Below are 8,342 nucleotides of genomic sequence, written 5' to 3' on the forward strand. Positions count from 1 at the left end.
TCTCTTGATAGTTATACTCAGGAATTTTTAGCCATTGCTTATTGTTCAAATGATCACTGGCCCTCCAGGTTGGGGATTGGACACTGGGCTAACAACCCAGTTCCGTAAAAAGATAAATGTTCCAGAAACAGAAGAATCTAAAACCCCTGGACGTAATGGACTTTCAGAGTCATCGCAAGAAACGCAGATGAATGGCAGTGGTGAAAGCTTGAGGGAAGCTACTGCCAGGATGGTGAAAGTCCTGAGCACCAAAACCAAGACCAAAATAGGATTTTGGAATGTGAGGACAATGTAACATCAGAAATGAGACGCTACAATTTACATATCCTGGGAGACAGTGGCTATGTTTACATGCACAATTTTTGGTTCAATCAGACTGAATTCATTCTGATTGATTAATCTGAATTTAGTGTTTACATGAACGTTAAATAAAATGATTGAGTTGATGTGCGCGTTTATATGTAACAAGCTTCAAATCGGAATAGATTTTTTTTTTACATGCACGCACTGCACAAATATGGAGTTTCTCACTGTTTTCACATAATAACCTCTCTCCTACACTTTCTTTATTTTTTTTAACAGCGGAATTAATATTTATCCATTTCTGGATATAAATATAAACCGCAGTGTCGTGCTGCTCATATTTATCACGCAGAAAAATGGACAAGGACTAGTGGGAGGTTGTCCTGCTCCACTTCACAGTTGCCGAGTGAAAGGAGAGTTTTATAATGAAAGGACACGCATTTACACAACACTTTATTCAAAAGGATGAACCGCTCGTTCCGCGCGTTATATGTCATTACACTATTTCTGTGTCATTGCACATGCGCTGTCCTTTCAGTTTCGGTTTTCAATCCGATCGAGTGTTTACATGCATGAACAATCGGATTAGAAAAGGAATAAACCACCCCCTTCAATCCGATTGAGCTCAATCGGATCGATTAAGGTGTTTACATGAAGCCTTTTCAGTCCGATTGAGCCGTCAGTCCGATTACAAATGGATTATTTGGTTGCATTTTGTGCCAGGTCATGTGGCCTTGACTTTCCATTCAACCAAGGATCCTCGGATCTCACCAGATCTCTTTCTTAGCTCTTTTTCCCTTTCTACCTGGGAAGAAACTCCCAATTACCACAGAGCCAGAATAACATCTTTTGGAGTTCATCACCCTTCAAACCCGGAAGAACTTGAAGAACTCCAACACCACCAAACCTTGAAACCATCAGAACTTTCATCTGAGACTGCATCCAGACACTCGTTCAACGAACAAAGGCAATGCAAGTATCGTACATTTAACTAAACGAAACTTAGTATAAGTTATAGACCCCGTTATAAACGGCACTGATGGTTTTACTCAGGTGGTTAACTGACTCTGTCCATAACTGCATTCTCTGGTTTCTCTAATGGCTTCATTCATCCACTTTAGCTTCCCTTTGTATGTGTGCGTGAGTGTATGTTTATTTGTTTGTTTGTTTAGATTAGTTATGTGTGTTAGCGTTTAGTTAATAAAAGTTGTGTGCACAAATTACATCAGTTTCTGATTCTGCCTTGCAAATTAATGTCTCTTTAAGATTTTGACCCTCGCTATATGCTCTAATGCATTAATACGAAAGTATTTTCTGTGGCCAAGGAAATATCCTTTCTTAGAGTTGATATGAACTTACACTTAATGTTCGCTGGATGAACAGATCAGTTGATGGCAATTTAATTCTGCTACAGTTATTACTGTCAGCCGATATAAATAATTGTAATTAATCATAATTAATTGTAATTATTTATATACATTTCCCTTTTGAGCTACATTTGTTACAAGAAACAGTGTTATACTCATTAAGAGATGACAATCAGCACTTTAAGGGAGTAGCTATTATCCTTAAGAAGGGTTTAGAGAAATGTTTGATAGTGTGGAAACCTGTCAACAACAGACTCATTAAGATCAGACTGAGAGGGAACAAATTAACACGACTATCAAACAGTGTTATGCCCCTACAAACGACAATGATGAAGATATAAAAGACAAATTTTATGAGCAGTTACAAGCTGTGTTGGAGGAAACACCAAGACATGACATGAAGATTGTGATGAGAGACATGAATGCGAAAATTGGAAATGACAACAAAAACTACGAAAGAACCATGGGAAGAGAGGGCTGTGGTACCATGAATGAAAATGGAGAGAGACTGATATAACTCTGTACCACCTATGATCTCGTCGTTGGAGGGACTCTCTTTCCTCACAGAGAGATCCATAAGATGACCTGGTACTCTCCTAATGGAAGAGACAAAAATCAGATAGACCACTTCATGATTAATGGTACCTGGCGAAGGTCACTCCTCGATAGTTAAAAGTTGAGCCGACATTGGCAGAGATCACCAAATGGTTGTAGCAACAGTGAAAGTAAAGCTGAGGAAGACAGGGTGCAAAAGACCTGGAAGGCAACAATTAGATGTGGAGAAACTACAAAACCCCAAAATTAAAACTACTTTTGTTCTTCAGCTGACGAACAAATACCAAGCCCTTGCAGATATGGAAGACTACACACAGCCTGAACAACAAGATGTTAACGCCAGGTGGGAACATGTCAAAGCTGCATATCTCCAGACCAGCGAAGTATGCTTGGGTACCAAAGAAAATAAAAAAATAAAAATAAAAGAATGGATCACAACAGACACCTTGCAGGCCATCAGTACCAGGAGTAAATTGAAGAAGCAGCTCTTGGATGCTAAATCAGAGAGGAGTTCTTAGGAGTTCTCAGGATATATGAAAAAAATAGTAGTTATTGGTTAGCTAATAGTGAACTACCAGTTTCAACTTAGCACTATTACTTAATAAACCGTTAATCAGAGTTTCTTGTTTGTTAATAGTAGTTACTACAATGTTAATAGTGCATTAGCCATTTGTTCCTGCTTCAAGTACATTTCAATTGTATTTCAGCTCATTAGAAATGCATTAGCATTACACTACTTGTATATTATATTAATTAGTATTATATTTTTCAGTATATACACACACGTACACTTTGATATCTAGAAAACTTTAATGTATAACATATTGTGTACATTACAAATTCATAAGTACATTATTCATACATTCATAAGTACATTAAAAAAAAGTACAGCAGCATATATACTTGTTACAGATCAACCAGGCTCTGTCACCAGCCAGTCACAACACACTCTCTCACCCGAGTTCTAATCAGCCACACCTGAACAACATTTGGTCACCAATCAACACTGACATATAAGCACACACCTCACAACATCTCATTGTCTGGTCTCGTTCATACGAAGTAGACTCCTTATGCTATCACAGCAACTTACCTGCTACTTACCTCCTTGTGTACTTACCTCCAGTGTTCTCTCCAGCCTTGTGTCTCCGGTGTACCCCAGTCTGTCTGCTCCAGTGATCTGTTCCCGAAGTCTGTTACTCCGCCGGTGTGAGGTGTGTGCTCTGAACCGTGTTTCTAGTATTCCTGTCAAGACAAATATCTCCAATCAACTTCTCATCAGCAGTCACCTGGTCAACTGGATATCATACTCACCACTTTCAGTCCATATTGCTCTGCTCAATCTAAAATAAACATCTGTTATTAATCTGATTCCCGGCTTAAGCCTGCTTCTGTAACAATACTCTGGTGAAAAACAAAAAACATACTATTAAATGTATTAAAAATGTACTTGAAATGTTTATAGTATATTTGTATTACTACAAACATACTCAAGTACATTTTAAAACATTATACAAAAAACATTATAATAAATGAAAAAAAAAAGACAAATGCTATGGAAAAGCTATCTTATCCATTTGTAGAACATTTCAGTTATACCTGTATTACTGAAAAGTTAAGAATTTTACATCAATGAATAAAAAAAAAATTACAATGCAATTTTCTGATGAAAAAACATAGAAATTTACAGAAAAACTACACTGTAAAAAGTGCTCACCCATTTCAACTTAAAAACTTAAGTTTTGTGGCTGCCTTAAAATTTTATGTTATATCAACAAACTCATGATTTTAAATCTTGCTTTATTTAAGTTCATTTGACTTTCCAATATTTGCCGTTTCAACTTATTAAATTAAGTTAAAAAAGTTAAATTAAGTTTAAAAATGTTCAAGTTATGATAATGGAAGCTTTATTTTAAACACAGATAAAAAAAAAAAAATACTATATTTGTTTGAAACATTTATTTATTTATTTATTTTTCTTGCAGTGTTTACAAACAGGTTTTTAATATTAAAACAACCTGCTTGTGCATGCTAATGTGTGAATGCCAGTAGATGTACTGAATACAACAAGGGCACAAAAGTAGCAAAAAACTGCCAAGAAACTGTCAAACAAAGTTGAAAATATACTCATACCTAATTGGAAATAACCACAGAGACAAGCTTGGAAAAAAACATGTCCATTACAGTCCTTTTTTTTAATCATTTAAAAGGAGAAAGGTGTCCTGCAGTGCACCATCGTAGTCTTCATATTAGGAGGCCAGCTTGCATGCCCTTCTTGAGTGTATGAAGTATCTCACCATGAGCCTTTAAAATCAGAAAATAGGTAAAGTAAAAATTACTAACAGTTGGTTATTCTATATACTCTATACACTGATAAACTTCAATATACACAAATACTTTGATTCAAAAACACATTCAATATTTTGAATAACAAAAAAGTGATGGTTTAAAGCAGGAGTGTCCAAACCTGCTCTGAGGGTCACTGTCCTGCACATCTGAATCAGTTAACTAAGGTCTTACTGGGCACCCAAGGCAGGTGAGTTGCGGCAAGTTGTAGCTAAACTCTGCAGGACACCAGCCCTCCAGGACCGAGTTTGGACATCTCTGGTTTAAAGTTTGTACTCTGCTGAAAACCGATGCAAATGTGTGATGATTCAAGTCAATTGAGACGTTACACAAATCACGATACACATTTTAAACAGCAACGGCTGCTGGAGCGGCAGGGTAGATTGTTGTTGACCAGTCAAATCAGAGGTATGGTAACGGTTTGGATTTCCGACAACTGTAAATGAAAGCGATGAGGTGGAAGCAGACAAAACAAAAACTGTGTGGAGTTACATGTACAATGTTATTAAATGGTTAATAGTTCAACCTAAAATTTAAATTCTGTCATTAATTACTTACCCTCATATAATTTCAAATTTCATATTTTTGATGAAATCTGAGAGCTTTCTGACCCTCCATTGGCAGCAACGTAACTTACACATTCAAGGTCCAGAACAGTATAAAGACATCATTAACGTAATCCATGTGACTCCTGTGGTTTAACCTCAATTTTATGAAGCAACGCAAGTGCTTTGTTTACCCAAAAAAAATATAAATAAATAAAATAAAAAATATTTACCACTTTATTTACAATATTATCTAAAGCTTGTTCACGCTACAATGTCAACTCTTGCGTGAACACGTATGTGCCGTGGTGAGTGTGTGTTGCAGATCAATATTTTTGTAAATAAATTGGTAAAGTATGTTTTTTGCTCAAACAAAACACTTAAAGGGATAGTTTACCCAAAAATGAAAATTGTGTCATTGTTTACTCACCCTCAAGTAGTTCCAATCCTGTATGAATGTCTTTGTTCTGCTGAACACAAAGGAAGATATTCTGAAGAATGTGGGAAACAGAGCAGTTCTGGGGCACCATTCAATTCAATAGTATTTTTTTCCCTACTATGGAAGTCAATGGTGCCCCAAAACAGCCTGGTTACAAACTTTCTTCAAAATATCTTCCTTTGTGTGCGGCAGAACGAAGACATTCATACAGGTTTGGAACTACTTGAGGGTGAGTAAACGATGACAGAATTTTCATTTTTGGGTGAACTATCCCTTTAAGTTGCTTCATAAAACTGAGGTTAAACCGCTGGAGTCACATGCATTACTTTAATGATCTCTTTTCTACCGTTCTGGACCTTGAACATGGTAGTTAAGTTGCTGCCAACAGGGGGACAGAAAGCCATCGGATTTCATCAAAAATATTTTCATTTGTGCTCTGAGAATCAATGAAGGTCTTACAGGTGTGGAACGACATGAGTGAGTAATTAATGACAGAATTTTCATTTTTGAATTCTCATCTCTTTAACAGGCCAAACCACACTGACTGGTGGATCTGCAGCTCCAATCACAGCGACAAATGCTTCCTCGTTTCCTCGCTCCTACATCTTCCAGCCCATGACCGGAGACCAATCGAACTCAGCCTTTTTATGATATATGAAATGTAGGAAAAAAAACCTTTAAAGTCATTCAACATTGGTTCATCTTAATAAGATATAGTTTATACACTTTATTTATAGAAATGCAAAACTTACCCTTCATCAAGTCTCAGACTCCCAGTCAAACAATGTGTGCCTGTAAAAAGAGAAAAATAATTATGTAGAGAAAAATCCCTTTAAAGTGGTTCAAATTTTGACTTATCTTAAGATATAGTTTATACTATTAAATTGGTACAGAAATGCAAAACTTACCCTTCATCAAGTCTCACTCGCAGACAAACGTGTGCTTGTAAAAAGAGACAAACAATTATGTAACTTAAATTTACTTGTAAACAACACACACGATATTTCCTACACAACAGCCTCATAACACATTAATGATTTGAGCTGCCTAAAAAAATTAAGATGGATGGTGATCCTCACTGTAAATTTTACTGACAAAACTATACGTTTAATTCATGCGTAACGTAATAGAAAACAGCTCTGCTGCCGTCTACCTCTAGATAGCTCACTTATATTATCCTAGTTTGTATGCACGGTTGATAAAAATGTTAAAAATACGCTTACTTTAACTTACTACGTAACGTAACGAATACCATCTCATGCGAGGCGAGGCCTGACTGACTAACATTAACATTAACGTTAACGTTAGGATAAACTTGCAGTGGGCGCTAAAATGCCGAGCCTGATCAGCAAAGCCAACTGATACGGACTTTAACGGTAAAATACACCTATAAACGCTCAAATCGCCAATTGTTTCAAAATGTTTCAAATGGGACTTGTTACATTACAACACCAGCGCTAATGCAGCACAGCAGACCGGCCACCTTATTAAATGTAAAACTTGAAAGGTAAACACACTTCGGAAAAATATGACAGAACATAACTAATACTCTGCTCTGCTAGAAGGAACAATAATCTCTCCAAAATCATGTTACACAACACAAGCATTCACTCACCTCATCCACAACACGTTGATATGCTTGCTGCTTCTTCACGCCAGCCCAACAGACAGGTTCAAGTTCACGAGTTGTTCATCTGAAATTCCTCCGCGATTTAGTTAGTTCGCTGTTTATTCTGCCCGTGTCTCCTTGTTTGATGTTGCACTGCGATGTCTATATGTATTAAACATGAGTCTAATGTCTAGATTTGCTGAATAAGTTTTTTCTTGGTGGAAAGGACTCTGATATTGAATTTCATGTACAAATTTGACTCTTGCGCATTAATCCATTCAGAGATCTGGCCGGTTAGTGCCAATAAGTTAGAACTTAAAATGTTAAGTTCATTGAATTAAATTGGTCTCCTTGAATTTCAATAACATTAAACTGACTTAAAAAATCAAGTTGAATCTATTATAACTTATATAAAAAAGTTGAAATTGATTAAATTATTTTTATGAGTTAAAATAACTGTGCAGAAGTAAATAGATGTGTGTGCAAAGACTGAAGATGATAAAGTTCAAGCAACAGAATAAGGAGGGATGGAGGGGGTTTTGGAGGTGGACGAGGATGTGGTGAAGGGATGGTGGTGGGAGGATGACGATGATGCCCTGGCGGCTTAGATGGAGTTTGGCACATGGCACAGACCCAGAGCATCCCAATGCTGACAATACACGGCGGAGTCGAGGGAGGGAGGAGCCAAGATGTAGATGGTGTGGCTGCCGACATCTGGGGGCCGACTGATGGAGACAGAGCTGGTGGATCCGAAGGCGCAGACGGAGGGCCGATGGAGCTGAGCATCATCGCAGGTTCCGGAGACCTGGGCACAGCCTAGTCGTCCTGGCGTACAATATTTTGCACAAGTGCCTTGCAGCTTTAGAAAAAAACAAAACAGAAACAAAATTAGATAATGGATTTTTACATGAATGACTGAAAGGAAGCACAAATTAGCCACCTGGAATGGACACACTGCTAACATTTTTCTTCCAAGATTGACCGAATCATCCTCCATTAGGCCTGATTCAAAAATCTCTATAACAGAGGTGATACGATATATACTTACTATTCCTTTGCTTGTCTCTGCACTCAGATTTCAGTTTGTCATCTATAGCAGCTATAATGTAAGGTTTTATCCTTCATATATAAATTTTAGCTTTAGGGAACCAAATCGTAGAAATTCGGTTTTGATCTGA

At 37.1% G+C, this 8,342-nt stretch overlaps 1 long non-coding RNA gene across 1 annotated transcript; it reads right to left on the bottom strand.

The window, feature by feature from the left end:
• Positions 1-4,363: 4,363 nt before the first annotated feature.
• Positions 4,364-7,958, bottom strand: LOC131541615 (uncharacterized). The gene is made up of 5 exons (XR_009271546.1): positions 7,171-7,958; positions 6,464-6,497; positions 6,308-6,347; positions 6,101-6,196; positions 4,364-4,529 (listed from the first exon to the last, which is right to left on the bottom strand). It is a non-coding gene; the product is annotated as an uncharacterized LOC131541615 (long non-coding RNA).
• Between the last annotated feature and the right edge of the window lie 384 nt (positions 7,959-8,342).

Source organism: Onychostoma macrolepis, chromosome 05 (genome assembly GCF_012432095.1).
Source record: "Onychostoma macrolepis isolate SWU-2019 chromosome 05, ASM1243209v1, whole genome shotgun sequence".
Taxonomy (NCBI): domain Eukaryota; kingdom Metazoa; phylum Chordata; class Actinopteri; order Cypriniformes; family Cyprinidae; genus Onychostoma; species Onychostoma macrolepis.